Consider the following 15,865-nt stretch of genomic DNA (forward strand, 5'->3'; position numbering starts at 1 on the left):
CAGAGTTTCTCTGAATTGTCTTGGAGCCTGTCCTGGAACTCACTCTGTAGACCAGGCAGGCCTCGAACTCACAGAGATCCATCTGCCTCTGCCTCCCTAGTGCTGGGATTAAAGGCATGTGCCACCCTGCCCGGAATTTTTTACGTTTTGAGAATTACATAAATGACTACTGTATTTGCCTTATTTCTATTCACTTCCTCCCCTCCAACTCCTCCCACATCCCTCCCATGCTCTCTTGAACTCAACGTCCCCAACCCCCAGCCCATATTGATTAACACAGAGCCAAGTACCGTATCATGCCATTGGACACACGTTTATAGGCTGGTCATTTTGGTTCATGGGCTTTACAGCGGGGTAGGACTCCTGACTGTTCTTTTTCTTGGTAGCTTGCATAACACTTTCAAATAATATGAGAGCTACTCCTCATGGGGGTGGCTCTTCCGGTTAGTTCTAGCTCAATTCCTCAAGTCCTGGGTCTGAAATATGTATATTATGTTCAGCAATAGGGTCTTACCTTCAAGTTCTGGGAGGAAACCAAGGGAATTGACCTCTTAAACTCATAGAGGGCAGTTGTAACAGTGCCCTTTCCAGGGTTACCAGGAAAGCATGAGGTTTAATCCAAATTCCAAGCCTGGTAATCCCAGCTACCTGACCTTGTAAGGATAGGTTTTATTATTATAATCATATTTAAGTGATAACATTGAGTCAGAGGAAGTTTAGTAACTTACCAAAGGATACAAAATTGAAATGAAAACTGGGGAACTCTGAAATATAATAATAGATTTATATTATTAGTAGATATTAAATTTATTTATATATTAGTAGATATTAAATTTCATGAATTAACGTTCTATACTCTTACAATGAAATGCCATATTTTACATATGAATAGCCAAAAAACAGTGCATCAAGGACTTCCACAGTATATGCTAATTATTCCTTTAGCTCTGTGCTCTGTGAATCGAATGCTAGCATTTCCCCAATATTCCTATATTGAAACTTTAATTTCTAATCAGATAATAATTAGAGAGTGGCCTCTAGGAAGCAGTTTAAGTCATTATTTTATAGTCTCTTGCTGTGATTTATGAAAATAAACAAAGAATCCTTTCCCCACATCGTGCTCACCTAATCAGGAAGGGAAGTCTCACAAGATAATCTACCATCATCTTGATCTCAAAACTCCATCCTTTAGAAACATTAAAAAATAACATTTTGTTGCTAGTCACTGGTATTTGGTGTTTGTTATAGCAACCTGGCATGACTAAGACATCAGCCTGTCTGAAATATCTAAACCTCTAGGGAATGAATATTTGAGATAATACACAGTGTCTCTGGAGACTTGCACTGACTCTTCCCCAGGGAGGTTCAAAATGCCATGGAACTAGGATTTGTTTGCTTTTTCTTAGGAAGAAACATGGCTTTCAACCCAGGGGAAATATTACAGTAACTTGTAATGAAACTTTTCATTTTGCGAGCTTTGCTAAATGAGGCAGAAATCTCAGTCCTTCCTTCTTCAAACAAAAGAACTCTCTCTAGCATTCAATTCAAACAGCCAGATGGTAAACTGGTGCTTTCCATACAAGTTGTTGCTCAAGTATGTTCTCCAACATCTTGGATGTCAGGGGATTCCAATGCTAGTGTAAATATGCCATTGATAATTTGTCAGTGTGCCCACTAATGACAGAAACTGTGATCATCAAATTGACTTCAAAAGTTCTTGAAGCAATAGCTGACAGCCCAGACATTTTGATTGCTGTCTTTGCAAAGGAGAGGCATGAAGATGGAAAGTAGGAACTAAACCTTTCCAGACCTTAGCAGACATTTGTCCTTAATTTACATGGAGGCCAGAGAAGGGATTGCTACAAGAAATCCCATGTGTTCAGTAGTTCTTCTTTCATATATATATATATATATTATATATATAATATATATATATATATATATATATATTATAAGAGGGTGGAAAAATTAAAGGCTTCCATCAACATTTTGAAATATTCTAGAAATATATTGTAACTGTTGTAACCTTTTCTAATATATGCATATGAATTATTTAAAGTCAAAATTATTTTTATGTTATTGAACTCAGATATAACATGACCAGTTAGAAGAAAAGGACCCTGTCCCATGTTTCATAAAAATTATTATTCTTAGTGTGTGTGTGTGTGTGTGTGTGTGTGTGTGTGTGTGTGCATATATGTATACCATTTTTCCTATATGGAGGGAAGTATTTTGCGTTGTCTGTTATTTCCATCCACATTTTTTTGTGTTCTGAGGATTGAAGTTAAATCTTCAAGCTTGCACTGACAGTATCTTTTCCCATTGAGCAACCTGAATAGTGTCCATTCCATGTTTTGATCATAGGCTTCTTTTATGGAATAGGTTCAATTATGTGCCTAGAACAAAGTCAGAGGCATTACGCATTTGCCTCAGGAAAACAGACTGTGTTGAATCACAAGCAAAAAGCAACCCAAGGAAAGATACATAGTTTAACATGCAATTTCAGAAGCTGAACAAAAAGGGATATGGAAGAGAAAAAGATGTAAATTTGTAGCAAAAATAACAGAAATATCTTAATCTTCAAAATTATTCTTATAATCTAGTGTAATTGATAGAAGTATGATTGATGTGGCCCTCAATGCTTTGGGATATTTGACATATCAGTATACCACTAAGTTCTCCTGGGCAAGCAATCCCACAATAAATTCTTACCAGCTATACAGATATCTCCTCCTTATTTGTGAGTTTGATTATAATTGTAAAAATAAACTTAAATAATGTGCTAGCCTGTAAATAGTGCATTCAAACTGCAAATAATTGTACTTAGTAAGATATTATTATTTTGAGTAAGAAATGCACTTTAAAATACGTCTGTACTGCCCCTTTGAAAAAAAATAGTTTGTTTTGTTACGTTATTTACCTATTAGGTTCTCCTGCAGGTCATTTTATATTTTGGCAGTTTTGTAGTGAAAATGTATACTGATCCCACTTAGTACACAGTAGGGTTCTAAATTTTCAGATAATGGAATAAAACTGCTCAGAAAATATATGCTTAAGTCAAGTGTGCTTTATCCAAATTGCTTTAGAAGGGACTTTGCTTCAAAAGGAAGCAGTACAATTCCATGGAAGAGTCAACTGGATTTTTGCTGTTGTTTTGTTTTTGGAGGAGTTCAAAATAATGACCTTTACCTTTTAGAAAGAAAAGTGTAATGATCAAAATGAGACACCAAAGACTGGAAGGCAGTTGTTTTCCTTTAGGAACAGCATCCACGTAGAGAGCAAAGTTGCCTGCAGGCAAGGTGACTTCTTACTACAGGCCTCCTCTTAGCTTTGGAGAAGGCCCCAAGAATGCACAAAGTGCTTCACTTCTTAAATTCCAGATCTCATTGGGACTGTGTGGCAGCAGCCAGTACAAACCCAGAGGGCTCCTAGGGAGATGCTTTTAAGGCCTTGATAGACTTCAATATCTTAGCACGATGTTGAGTGTGGGGCAGGGGTCTGGGATTCTGGTCTCTCCCTCCCTTACCTAGTACATATTTGACTCAGTCCTGGTCTTAAAGTCTTTTAAATCTGAGAAGCAAGTCTTCACCGTCAGATCTTTAATCTATTCTCCCTCAGAAAGGACCTAGAAAATGTGACTACAATGTCCTCTTTCCAGTCCTAGGATAAAATAAAAGGTCAGCTTTAGCAAATATGATCCTTGTCTCTTATTCTAATTTTTACTCCAGTGCGATACCCTTGCTCTGAAATTTAACCACTGAAATTTTCATGGACCTGTGAAAGCCAAATGTTATCACTTACTGGCAAGCAGTGATGACTATAAATTGACTAAGTTGAAATTAGTTTAAAAGAAATTTATTTGACAATGAATATATAAGTGTGATACAAGTGACTAAGATTTCTAGTCATTATGCTTGATTTTATAGACATGGGAATTCTTCTGAGAGAGGACTGGGAAGAAAGTAAAGAAATGATTAGTTGATGACACCCTGAAATTTACTGTGAATTTTTTTCTGTGAAGCCATACTCAGACTCTCAGTGCATTGAAAAGCACCAGTAGAATCAAACTAAACAGCCTAGTTAAAATAGAAACACAGCCTCAATGACATAGTTTTGAATAAGATTTAAAAATATGACTGACAGTTTCCGTTTCTAAAATATTTAACTTGGGTTCACTGTTTCAGCCACCATGTATGATGAGTTTTCAGTTGTTACAATATGGTTGTATTGTAATTATATTGGTAAACTTCCCTGCTTTGAGATGTATGGTGTTCTTGTTTGATGTTTTATTAATCTCTACTATGTGCAGATGACCTTGAAAAGTATTTGATGGTAGAATGTGGCAGGGGACAAGGCATTGACTCTGCAGCTTTCAGGTTTGTTCTCCCTACTTGGTTCTGTGGTTCAAGATGTGAACTCTTAACTCATTTTTCCTACTGTCATGCATGCTGCTTATGGCCATGATAGACTCTATTCCTCTTAAACCCTAAGCCCAAATAAACCCTTCCTTCTATAAGTTGATCATGACATTTTATCACAGCATAGAAAAAGAACTAATATGCCCTCTTCCACAATTCACAGGAAACTACAGAAAATTATTTTAAATTAGTTTTATTCATATTCATTTATTGTTACTATTAACACTCTGCCTCCTTCTTTTAAAAAATATATATTTTAATTCTTTCCTTGATATTCTACCATGCAAGTAATTTTATATCCTACCTTTCTAATAGCTCACATGATAGCATTTATTTTTTCACATTACTTCAATTGTTTGTAAATTACTGTTTTAGGTGATGAGTTTTATTTTACACATGGATGGAAAAATTATATAGCTCCTCTTCTTTATATTTATATTATTTTAATTTTATTCTGTTATTAGTAATGGCATGATAAATATTTTTGGTTAACTAGGAGTTACATTGGAATTATTTTCTTGGATATGGTTTCTTGACAAAGAATATTCAGTCAAAAAATCTGTTTAAGAGGCTTCCAGTTTATATGACGATTTAAATCCTTTAAAAAAAACTTTTTTATTCAGACATCTTTCCACTGATTTTTACAGGAAAATGCACCTCCTTCTTTCTTTAAAAATATTGAATATTTAAATTTCAAAGACTTGTTATTTAATAGGAGAAAAATACTATTATTCCTTTTGAAGTACTGTCTTTGAACATTTTTCATATCTCCAGCATACACACATAAAGTAATATTTATTATTCTTGGGCAGTGACTCAATCAGGGTCATTCTATGATTCATGGTCTATAGAATATAGACAATATAGCAACATGAAACAGGGATGGGGTAAAGAACAATGGTCATGACAATTTTTAGAACACTGGTCAGCCTTTTGGGGTCCCAGCTTAATCTAGTGTACATTATCTTTTGACACCATCCTAAGCAGACTCCAGACCATTATCTTATGATTTGATGCTGCCTAAGTTGAGTGCTAGTTTGCAAACTTATGTACATACCTTCAGAGAAGAGCAACAGCGGTCCTCAGAGGGATAATTCTTTCCTTAAGGTGGAAGACGGCAAAGAGCATTTTCTGCTATCCAGGGAGCTAAGAAACTTTACATATACATTGATGCATTGTCAAGTATTTTTGATGACTTTACTAAACTAAAAAGTTATGGAAGAATATAAGCTGTAAGATAAACAAGGAGGGCTACTGTGGAGAAGTTAGACTGTGATCTGAAGAATTTCTCTCTGAGGACTAGGAGACTGAGTGCTGCTGAATCATGATTCTATGAAGACTGGATCTAAGACACACTCAGGCAACAGTTATATGGCAGGCAGCTAGGATGGCAGATGAGGAGGAAGACCCCACATTTGAGGAGGAAAATGAAGAAATTGGAGGAGGAGCAGAAGGTGGACAGGGGAAAAGATAGAGACTTTTCTCCAAAGAATTACAATGTATGATGTATGGGTTTGGGGATGACCAGTATCCTTACACTGAATCAGTGGATATTCTTGAAGACTTTGTCATAGAGTTCATTACTCACAAGACAATGTCAATTGAAAGACAGGGTTGAGTGCAAGCTGAAGATACTGTTTTCCTGATTCAAAAGGACCCAAGGCAGTTTGCTAGAGTGAAAGACATACTTACTATGAATGAAGAATTGAAACGGGCTAGAAAAGCCTTTGACGAAGCCAACTATGGATCTTGACACCATTTGTAATATCTGAAATTTTGATATTTTGTATGGAAACCATATATTACAACTTGTATACAGTAATATCATGATACCTCTGTACACAATGAAAGAGGTCTTTATAATTTGAGGCATTCATTGCCTGTCTTTATCTGACTATATTTAATTCTTTGCTGGGCTTTAATGACTACTAATTTAAAGTATTGCCAACTGTGTAGTTACATCTGAAAAAGGTAAAGTAGTATTTAGGTAGACTTGTGTATTCCAAGCTATATACCATAGCTGAATAATATGCAATCTAAATATTCTCTTGACTTTATGAAAGTTGAGGCTTGTGCTTTATGTATTTCAAGTTTTTATGACAATGGCAGGAGAAGTTATTAATGAGAATGAACTGGTTTGTTTCTTTTAAGGAACTAAGTTCTTGTAAGAATCTTTATCTATCTTAGTAGATCATTTATTTTAATATTTTCTAAAGAATACTTTTTAAAAGAAACTATTTGTTAAGTGGTAGTGGACCTCATCTTCCTTGGTAACAGTAAAGTTAAAGTTAAAAGTTCTAAAAATAAATGCTTTCAGTAGTAGGGATGGCAAAGCTTATTACCCTAATGTCAGGACAGGTATTTTGGGTGCTATTATAGTGACATAAATGTAAGTACTTTCGTTGTGAAAATGTATAGTTGAAAAAAAAAAAAAACAAAGAAACAGAATTTCAATGTATGGAAGTTAGTAAAACTCCAAAATGAAAGTAAAAAAATTAAACACACTATGGAAGTATGTAAAATGTCAAAGAAATAAGTGTCTTATGGTATCTAGGAGAATAATTCATTTCTCAAAATGCTAGTCTATATATATATATATATATATATATATATATATATATATATATATATTTGAAGTAATTGAGTCAAAAGTCATGTCTAGATCAGATGAAAAATTCAGGAAATACACAGCCCATCTTTTGATTATGCAGTTTTTTGATAATAACAGGATCTCCCCAAGATAAGATTTTTTCTTTTAACACTATTATCTTTGCTTTTATGAGGTCCTTCCATCAGAAAAATTCCATGTTGTTCATTAAGTTTTAAAAGCTCACAGGCATCTTCTCCAACTGGAAAAGAACCAGTAAGCAACTTGATATAGGATACATCCTGAAGTTCAGGGAAGTAGTTCTTAAGTTACACTATTATTTACCTTACTTGATGCTGCATTCCTTTTATTTTATTGTGTGGGAGAGGGACACACATGGGGAATTCAGAGGTTAACTTGTGGGAGCTGGTTCTTATTTCTCACTATGTGGGTTTCAGAGATCAGCTCAGGTTGGCAGGCTTGACAGCAAGCGCCTTTCCTGGCTCCATATTCCTTTTCAGCCATCCCCTCTTTTGGACTTTATATAGCTACAATCAGCGTGATGCATCTGTGGATAATGAAAAGGAAATTTAAGGCAGTGAAACCAAGGTGCTGTGGAAATAAAAGCTATGAAGAATCATAAAATAATGAACATAGAGAGAAAATCAAAGAGGTTAGGGCCACAGAACCTCTAAGTATGAATATATCAAATAGGGTCTTTGGAGATTTATTTAAAAAAATATGCCATGACTGGATTCTAAACAATAGATAGGGTATAGTGCAGCATTTTATGTGGGAAAATAAGATAATTGTATTTAAAACAATCAACAGTTTCTTGAAGTATGTTTAGGATGTATAAACAAGTAGACAATTATACAATTACACATCTGATTTTAGAGTGTTATGATAAGCAGATCAACACATCTCTGGATAGTAAGCCTTGAAGTTCTGTTCCCTGCAAATACTGAGAGAGACTCACAGGGCCTACCTATGATTTCCATAGTGTTGTCAGTGTGCCTCCCAGCTGGTGAGAAAGACTCCATACCTGGCTATCTACTAATAACTACACTAGCTGGTCTTCAATCTAATGTGTTCCCTTTCTTGTCAAATATCCAAAATTTCTAAACAAAGCCAATATCATCTTCCTGTGGAGCCAGATGTTGCCCTACCCTTTGTCAAAACAAAGTCATCTTCCTAGGGCCACTTCTATGCTCCAGTGTAACTACCATGAGACCAGGATTGGGATATGGTGTTCACCAGGCTGAGTATGTTACTTAGTAACTGCTGATAACCTCTTCTGCTCAGGGTTGGGTGTTGTGGTCTTCAAGTACTTAGGGCTCTGAATCACACTTCAAAGGGATATGATTGGGAGATGATCATAATAGCTGTTAGACGAAAGCTTTGGTGTCTGTCTTATCATGTGCATACCTACAGCACCTTCAGCTTTAGTGGGGGCCAAATACAGAGTTAATTTCTTTGCAAAGGTTTGTTTCAGAGCCAGGTTTGCTGATTAATTGTGCTGACTTTTAGGAATGCATTCCACCATAGTATTCTTTCTCTGCCTATAAAATATAGGTCATTAAATTCCACTAATGCAATAAGAGTGTAACAATAGAGGCAGGACAATAGACAAAATAACACTTTTTAAAAATAACTTTTCCTTGAATTCAGTCCAAATTGGGTTGGTTAGGCATTGGTTTCTACAAAGGACTACTGTGAAAAATATTTTTATGGTGTCTTGTTAGCATGCAGCTAGGCAGAACTTTGTGACACTGAAAGAAGGAAATAAATCATTCTAATATACTTACCAAAGTTCATAGTTACCAGTGACAATGAGAATGGGATCAGTCCATACATTAGGGGCTGCAAACTCAACTCATGACAGGAACCAGGCAGGTAATTAAATAGCTCAAGCTGGGCGGATGGTGATTTAATTTAAAATGTTGGTAACTAATTAAAATGTTGAAAATATAACATATAAGCCAAACAAAACACATCTGTGAACCACATGTCCATGGGTGACCCTATGGCAATTTCTGAAATCCCACTTATTCTCAAGGCTTGCATTGTATGCCTGCCCTTCCAAGAATTCTATTACAGCAAATTCAGTTTTAGCAGATCTGACTTCGCCAAGCTTTTATGAAGTAGGCAATCAGAATTATAGGCTAAGGTTCCTGTGATATCTCATTGTTTCTCAGAAGTGCTTTTGTTCCTTTGAGACCAAATGTTCTTGGGGATGGACACCATGGCCTACACTACTTTTGTGCTTCTGTGTGAGTCACACTTTGTGAGAGCTCAGCAAGCACTAATGCTGTTAATCATGACAATGTAGCTAATGCTAATATGGCTTATATGAATTCAGGGTTCTCTAAATAGTTGATAATCATTTATGAGTGTGAGTTACTCTATACTGAGTCAAAAAGTAAGCTTTTACTCTTCTTTGAATAGTAGACATGATATTGTAGTATACAATGACTATACTTTTAAACTCTGGACTTCATGATGAGTATTTGCTGGTCTTCTGTATCTTCTCATATATTCTGACACCATTTGAGAAATGGCTAATTCTATGACTTTTGAGAAATATTTTAATTGATTCCATTTCCACTAAGACTCGGGCATAGTAGAAGCCTAATGAAATGGTAATTGCAGATCCTGTCTATGCCAAAGATAATATAGGTCCTGTCTATCCCGCTGCCTTTCATGGACAGAGTAACTTTGTGTGTAAAGATACAGACACTTGAGGCATACAGTATTTGGACACAATCTTTGTCTTGGACAAAAGCACACTGAAGCAGCTACTTGATGTTTGTCCTCGTGGTCTCTCACAGTTACTAAGGCAAAATTTCCACCCCTGTCCACAGCTACATATCTTCACTCAACATTTTAACATCATATCATGTATTTTCACCCTTTGGCTGGCAATCCTGTTCACTCAGGACTGTGCATTGTTTTAAATGGTAGTAGGAACTAATGGAACTAATTTGATAAAATAACATCTGATAATGTTACTCTTCTCAGGCAAAAGTCAGTATCAGCCTAGTTAGAATGTGCAACACCTTAGAGGGTCTTTAAAGAATGAGGGGACATTAGACACCTTTAAAGGACCAGTAAAGAGGGAAAAGTCTGGTAAGTGAGGTCCTTGTAGCCCTCTAACTCAAGACTGCTGAGTAGAAAGTGGCTTCCTCACAATCTTAGCTGTATAGATTGTCATCACATGTGTGTATAGAAAACCAATGAAGAGAGTGTAAACATCAGTGTATGTGCAGCCCAACTGACCAAGAATGTATCAACAAAAAGTAAGAATTAAATAACAGAGCAGAACATGGACAAACTTTCACCATGTTTAATTTATTCATCTGCTGTGGGACTGAGTTCTCCTCTGTAACCCAGATTGTTCTGAAAATTACTTTTGTAGCTCCATCTGGCTTTGAACTTGTAGTGTTCTTATTTCATTCTTCTCAACTATTGATATCACATCCACTCACTGCTACTCCCAGTTAGAAGACATCCCAGAAACCCCTTCATTGAAAACATGTTATAGTTAGTGCATAGATGTTATCAAGGAATGCTTATAGAATTAAAAATGTGTAAATACAGATTGGGTGGTCCAAGCAGAATAACTAACATATATTGTGCTCCTACTATGTGAAATGCTTTGTGAATAAATCTGTCATTAAATTTTATGCAATTTCACATATTGATTCAGGCAGGAAGGTGTTATTTTATAAATTCCAGATGAATTTGAGGTTCATGGAAGCACAGTAACACACATGCACTTATATAAAAAGCAAGTGTTTAATATTAGGCTGTGGGTGGCTCTCCCAGTAAAATCAAGTTTCTGGACTGGCAATGGTATTTAAAAGTGAGTGAATCAGCACTTTAGTAGTTAAGGGCTTAGGCATATTTATAACATGGACATCTGTCTTAATATTGAAAATATAAATGACTTATAGATGAATAAAACATTAAAATTCAAAGGAGGAAGCAAAGACACAGAACTAATGAATCACAATGTAAAATAACCAATATTTAAGGTACAGATCTGAATTTAATAGTTATAAAAATCCACATAATAATGAATCACATTTTAAACATTGTAACTGATAAAACTCTAAAAATAATATAATACTGAAATCTGGAAGGAATGTCATAAGCTATGCATAAACACTAATGGGCAGTTTAGTAGGTACAGATAGCACAAAAATGTGCCCATAACTCATGATCAAATTGTCTCTCTTAAGGAAGTCGCCCATGTCTTTCATAAATAAAAACAATATTGAACAACTCTCATTAGTCTGGAGATACTTATATGTGTTTGACTTCTAGACAATAGCATGTGTTATTTGGAAGTGTTGATAGGTGAATATGACTATAACAAAGTCAGTAATCCCATAATGCAACAATATTGGCCCTTATTTGCTCTGAGATAAGGGGTTAGACAGTTCTTCCATCCTGTGTCCTCCTGAGTAGTAGGGGCACTGTAGCCATATGGTCCTGAAGACAATATCCAGTGGTTTTGTATACCAACTGGGGAGAAGCAAAGAGTGACCAGTGCCTCCCATTGGAGGCCAGAGCTTATGACTAGCCTGACATAAATGACTTGCTTGAAGTAGCTGCCTGACTGTTATTGTCACACAGGGGCCTCTTAAGTGGGACTAGAGGACATGGAGTGCTGTGAATATGATTTTGATGCTTTTCTCTTTCTTTGGTGAAGCACAGCTTTGGAGAGTGCCTGAGACTGGGGTCCATACATGCAGTGCCCTTGGTACAGGCGCAACAGAGAAGGCTGTGTTCTAGATGTGAAAAGAGGCAAGTCTCCGTGGACCTGAAGTTGCTCCAAAATAAAATTTTTAAATATACATAAGTGATTTTGAAAAATAATGACCAGATCTTTCCAAATTTGATAAAAAAGATGCACATTCATGTTCTCATATACACACAAATAAAACTATGCTGTGAAAAACCCCAGGGAAATTGTATGTATCCAGTAATGAGGAGACATCTTAAAACAGAAAAACACATATAAGACAGAGACCTGGATTTTTCTTATCAATAATGCCAAATGTAAAATACTGTGCATTTCCACATTGCTAAAGGGCACAAACCCTGTCCAATATAGTTTGACATCCCCCACTAAAAGATATTTTTAAAAAGGTGGGGGGATGAAATACAACCTCCTTCAGAAATAAAAATGCTGGAAGAATTTCACTAGCAGACTTGTACTCCAAGAAATGATAAAAAAATGTGCTTGGGGCAAAGGGAGAGTGCTACCAGACACACATCAGTATCTATACAAAGGACAGAATACTGGAAATGATAAAATGCATGAAGGGAGAAAGTCTTATCTTTCTCTTATTTGAGAATTTCACTTTGAGACATAATTGTTTTCAGTCAGTAACACTGTATTGTGCAGTATTATGCCATGTAGAAGAAAAAGAAAGATGTATAATAGGAAACCTACTTCGAGTGATAAGAACAGACTTTTAGTATGGGAAGTAGGTGGGTTTCCACTGAAGGGAGCCTATGGTAATTTGGCGATATGTTGGAAAATACATCTTAAAAACAGATTTGGCCTACAACTTGAATCTTAACTTTAAGCAGAGCTCATAACTCAGTAAGACAATCAACCTAATTTTAAAATAACCAAAAGATTTGAACACATTCTTTCCCAGATATCATATTAGTACTTTACAAGTTGTTCAATACCAATAGTTTTTCAATTTTTTGGTGAAAAGGTAATTGAAAACCACAAGAAGGTATCCACATATACCTTTAAAGTCACTAATAAAGTATATTTTAAGTGCTGTCCAGATCACAGGGGAGGTGGTACCCATCCATATATTCCTGAATCTTAGTATGAGTTTCTATTGCTGTAGAAAAATAGCATAACCAAAATCAACTTGGGGAGAGGAGGGTTTATTTCAGGTTATAGGTCCATGTTACAGTTCATCACTGTGGGAAAACATGTCAGAAACTAAAGGTAGGAATATAGAGGCTGGAGCTGAAGCAGAGGTCATGGAGGGGCACTCCTTACTGCCTTGCTCCCCATGGCTTGCTCAGCCTGCTTTCTTTTGGAACCCAGGGATGGCACCAATCATACAGTGAGCTGGGCCTTGACACATCAGTCATCAGTCAAGAAAATATACTGTAGTCTTATACACAGACCAATTTTATAGAGGCATTTTCTCAATTGAGGTTTCTTCTTCCCAAATGACTCCAGCCTGTATGAAGTCAGCACAAAGCTGAACAGCATATCCTTGTAGAATGTGAAGTGCTGAACCACTTTGGAAAAGTTTGCATATTTTTCATAAGCAAAAACACATACTTACAAAATGACTTTGACATTGTGTTCCTAAATATTTATTTTCTATGCTAAGTTGTGCTTATGCATCATAAGCAGCTTTATTTGTAGTAGTTAAAACTGGAAACATCCCAAGCACCCATCAAGAGTTGACTAAGTGCGTCATAGGATTTGAACCTAACAACAGCAACAAAAGAATAAACTTTAAAAAGTAAAACACACTAGGTTAATCTCAAAATAATTATGTTGGGTACATGTGCTCCTCTACAAAGAGTGTGGACTGTAAGAATCAATCTACTTACACAACACTTCAGACAATGAAACTAATTTCTAGAACATAAAGAAGATCAGTTGATTGCCTGGAGAAGGTGGTCATGGAGCAGTGGGATGAAGGATAATTGCAAAGACTTTGGTGAGGTGTCCAGAGTCAGCATGTTGATTTAGATGATGCTTTCAACACAGATGCCCCACACCTCAAATTTGTATTATTTAAGTAAGTATAGGCTTTTATGTACCAATTATACTCTAGCAATTCGGCATCATTTTTAAAGTCAAATAAGACTTTTACGGAGTATGGAGGGAGGGTCTCCCATTATGTGATACCTGGTTCTAAAGCATTAATTCTCTTAAAGTGGTTGGCTGCTACACTGGCTAGCTATGACTTTGTAGCAAGAGATGTCTGGTGAGAGAGATATTTTACAAGGAATGTTCATGATTTCTGACCTTAGGATTCCTGATACACATGTGTGAGACATGTGTCCAAGAGCATTGCAGAAGCCAGAGAAAGATTTCAGGGGCCTGGGCTATCACTCTCCACCTTTTTTCCTTGACACGGTGCTTCTCACTGGACCTGAAGCAAGCTTGTGACTAACAAACTCTAGTGATTGGTCTGTTTCTCCTCCCATGATGCAGGCACACACAAAGTCACATCCATTCTTGTATAGAAGTTTTTGGATTTGAACTCATGTCTTTATGCTTGCTCACTATGTGCTGTTACTTACTGAGCCACCTCTGCAGCCCCAGGGATTGGCCTTTTTTTTTAGCAGATTATTGTACTAATGTCATAAAATACATTGCTTAAAAACAGAAATAAGCCCTTTCCGTGGACTCACCGCAGACCAGGTGAGCCACCCCCTGCTTTTACCCAATTCTGGTCCTAAGCGCCACCCACCCAGATCCCTCCAGGCTCGTCCCTGCTTGAAACAGACACGCCCAGGCAGGGTGGAGCTTCCTGAATCTGGCTTGGTTCAGGACACTCTTCCTTCCCTTTCCGTGGACTCACCGCAGACCAGGTGAGCCACCCCCTGCTTTTACCCAATTCTTGTCCTAAGCGCCACCCACCCAGATCCCTCCAGGCTCGTCCCTGCTTGAAACAGACACGCCCAGGCAGGGTGGAGCTTCCTGAATCTGGCTTGGTTCAGGACACTCTTCCTTCCCTTTCCGTGGACTCACCGCAGACCAGGTGAGCCACCCCCTGCTTTTACCCAATTCTTGTCCTAAGCGCCACCCACCCAGATCCCTCCAGGCTCGTCCCTGCTTGAAACAGACACGCCCAGGCAGGGTGGAGCTTCCTGAATCTGGCTTGGTTCAGGACACTCTTCCTTCCCTTTCCGTGGACTCACCGCAGACCAGGTGAGCCACCCCCTGCTTTTACCCAATTCTTGTCCTAAGCGCCACCCACCCAGATCCCTCCAGGCTCATCCCTGCTTGAAACAGACACGCCCAGGCAGGGTGGAGCTTCCTTCTGGCACTCACCGCAGACCAGGTGCCACCCCCTGTCCTCCTCCACCCAGATCCCTCCAGGCTCATCCCTGCTTGAAACAGACACGCCCAGGCAGGGTGGAGCTTCCTGAATCTGGCTTGGTTCAGGACACTCTTCCTTCCCTTTCCGTGGACTCACCGCAGACCAGGTGAGCCACCCCCTGCTTTTACCCAATTCTTGTCCTAAGCGCCATCCACCCAGATCCCTCCAGGCTCGTCCCTGCTTGAAACAGACACGTCCAGGAAGGGAGGAGCTCCCCGAAACTGGGTACAGGCCACTCTTCATTCCATTCCCGGCGACCGATCCACCAAGAGGCCTAACGCCATCAGAGTGAGGAGGCTACGAGGAGAGGCAAAACCATCCAGAGCTCCGGACATTGAATTCCTGGCCCACACACACTACAGAGTAACAAGAGGAGATAGAGAGATCCTACCTGCACTCACTGGAAAAAGATATGGGAAGAAGACAGAATAAGAACCCGCTCAACAACAGAAAGACCAATATGACACCACCAGAATCTAGGGACTCCACTCCAGCAAGATCTGAAAAGCCCAACACAGTGCATGAAGAAGAGATGGACCTCAAAAATTATCTGAGCAAGATGATAGAGACCTTCAAAGAGGAAACAAGAAAATCCCTTAAAGAAATAGAAGAAAAAGTAAGCAAAAAATTACACGATATGGAGGAAAAGACAAACCAAAATATTCAAGAAATAAACAAATCTCTTAAAGAAGCTAAAGAAACCCAAGATAAAACAACCAAACAAGTGAAGGAAGCTCTTGAAACAGTTCAAA

The 15,865-nt window shown here is 37.7% G+C and overlaps 1 pseudogene; it reads left to right on the plus strand.

The window, feature by feature from the left end:
* Nucleotides 1–5,796: 5,796 nt before the first annotated feature.
* On the plus strand, nucleotides 5,797–6,171 carry LOC100771684 (annotated as a pseudogene).
* The last annotated feature ends 9,694 nt before the right edge of the window (nucleotides 6,172–15,865 follow it).

This window comes from Cricetulus griseus, chromosome 2 (assembly GCF_003668045.3).
Source record: "Cricetulus griseus strain 17A/GY chromosome 2, alternate assembly CriGri-PICRH-1.0, whole genome shotgun sequence".
NCBI classification, from domain to species: Eukaryota; Metazoa; Chordata; class Mammalia; order Rodentia; family Cricetidae; genus Cricetulus; species Cricetulus griseus.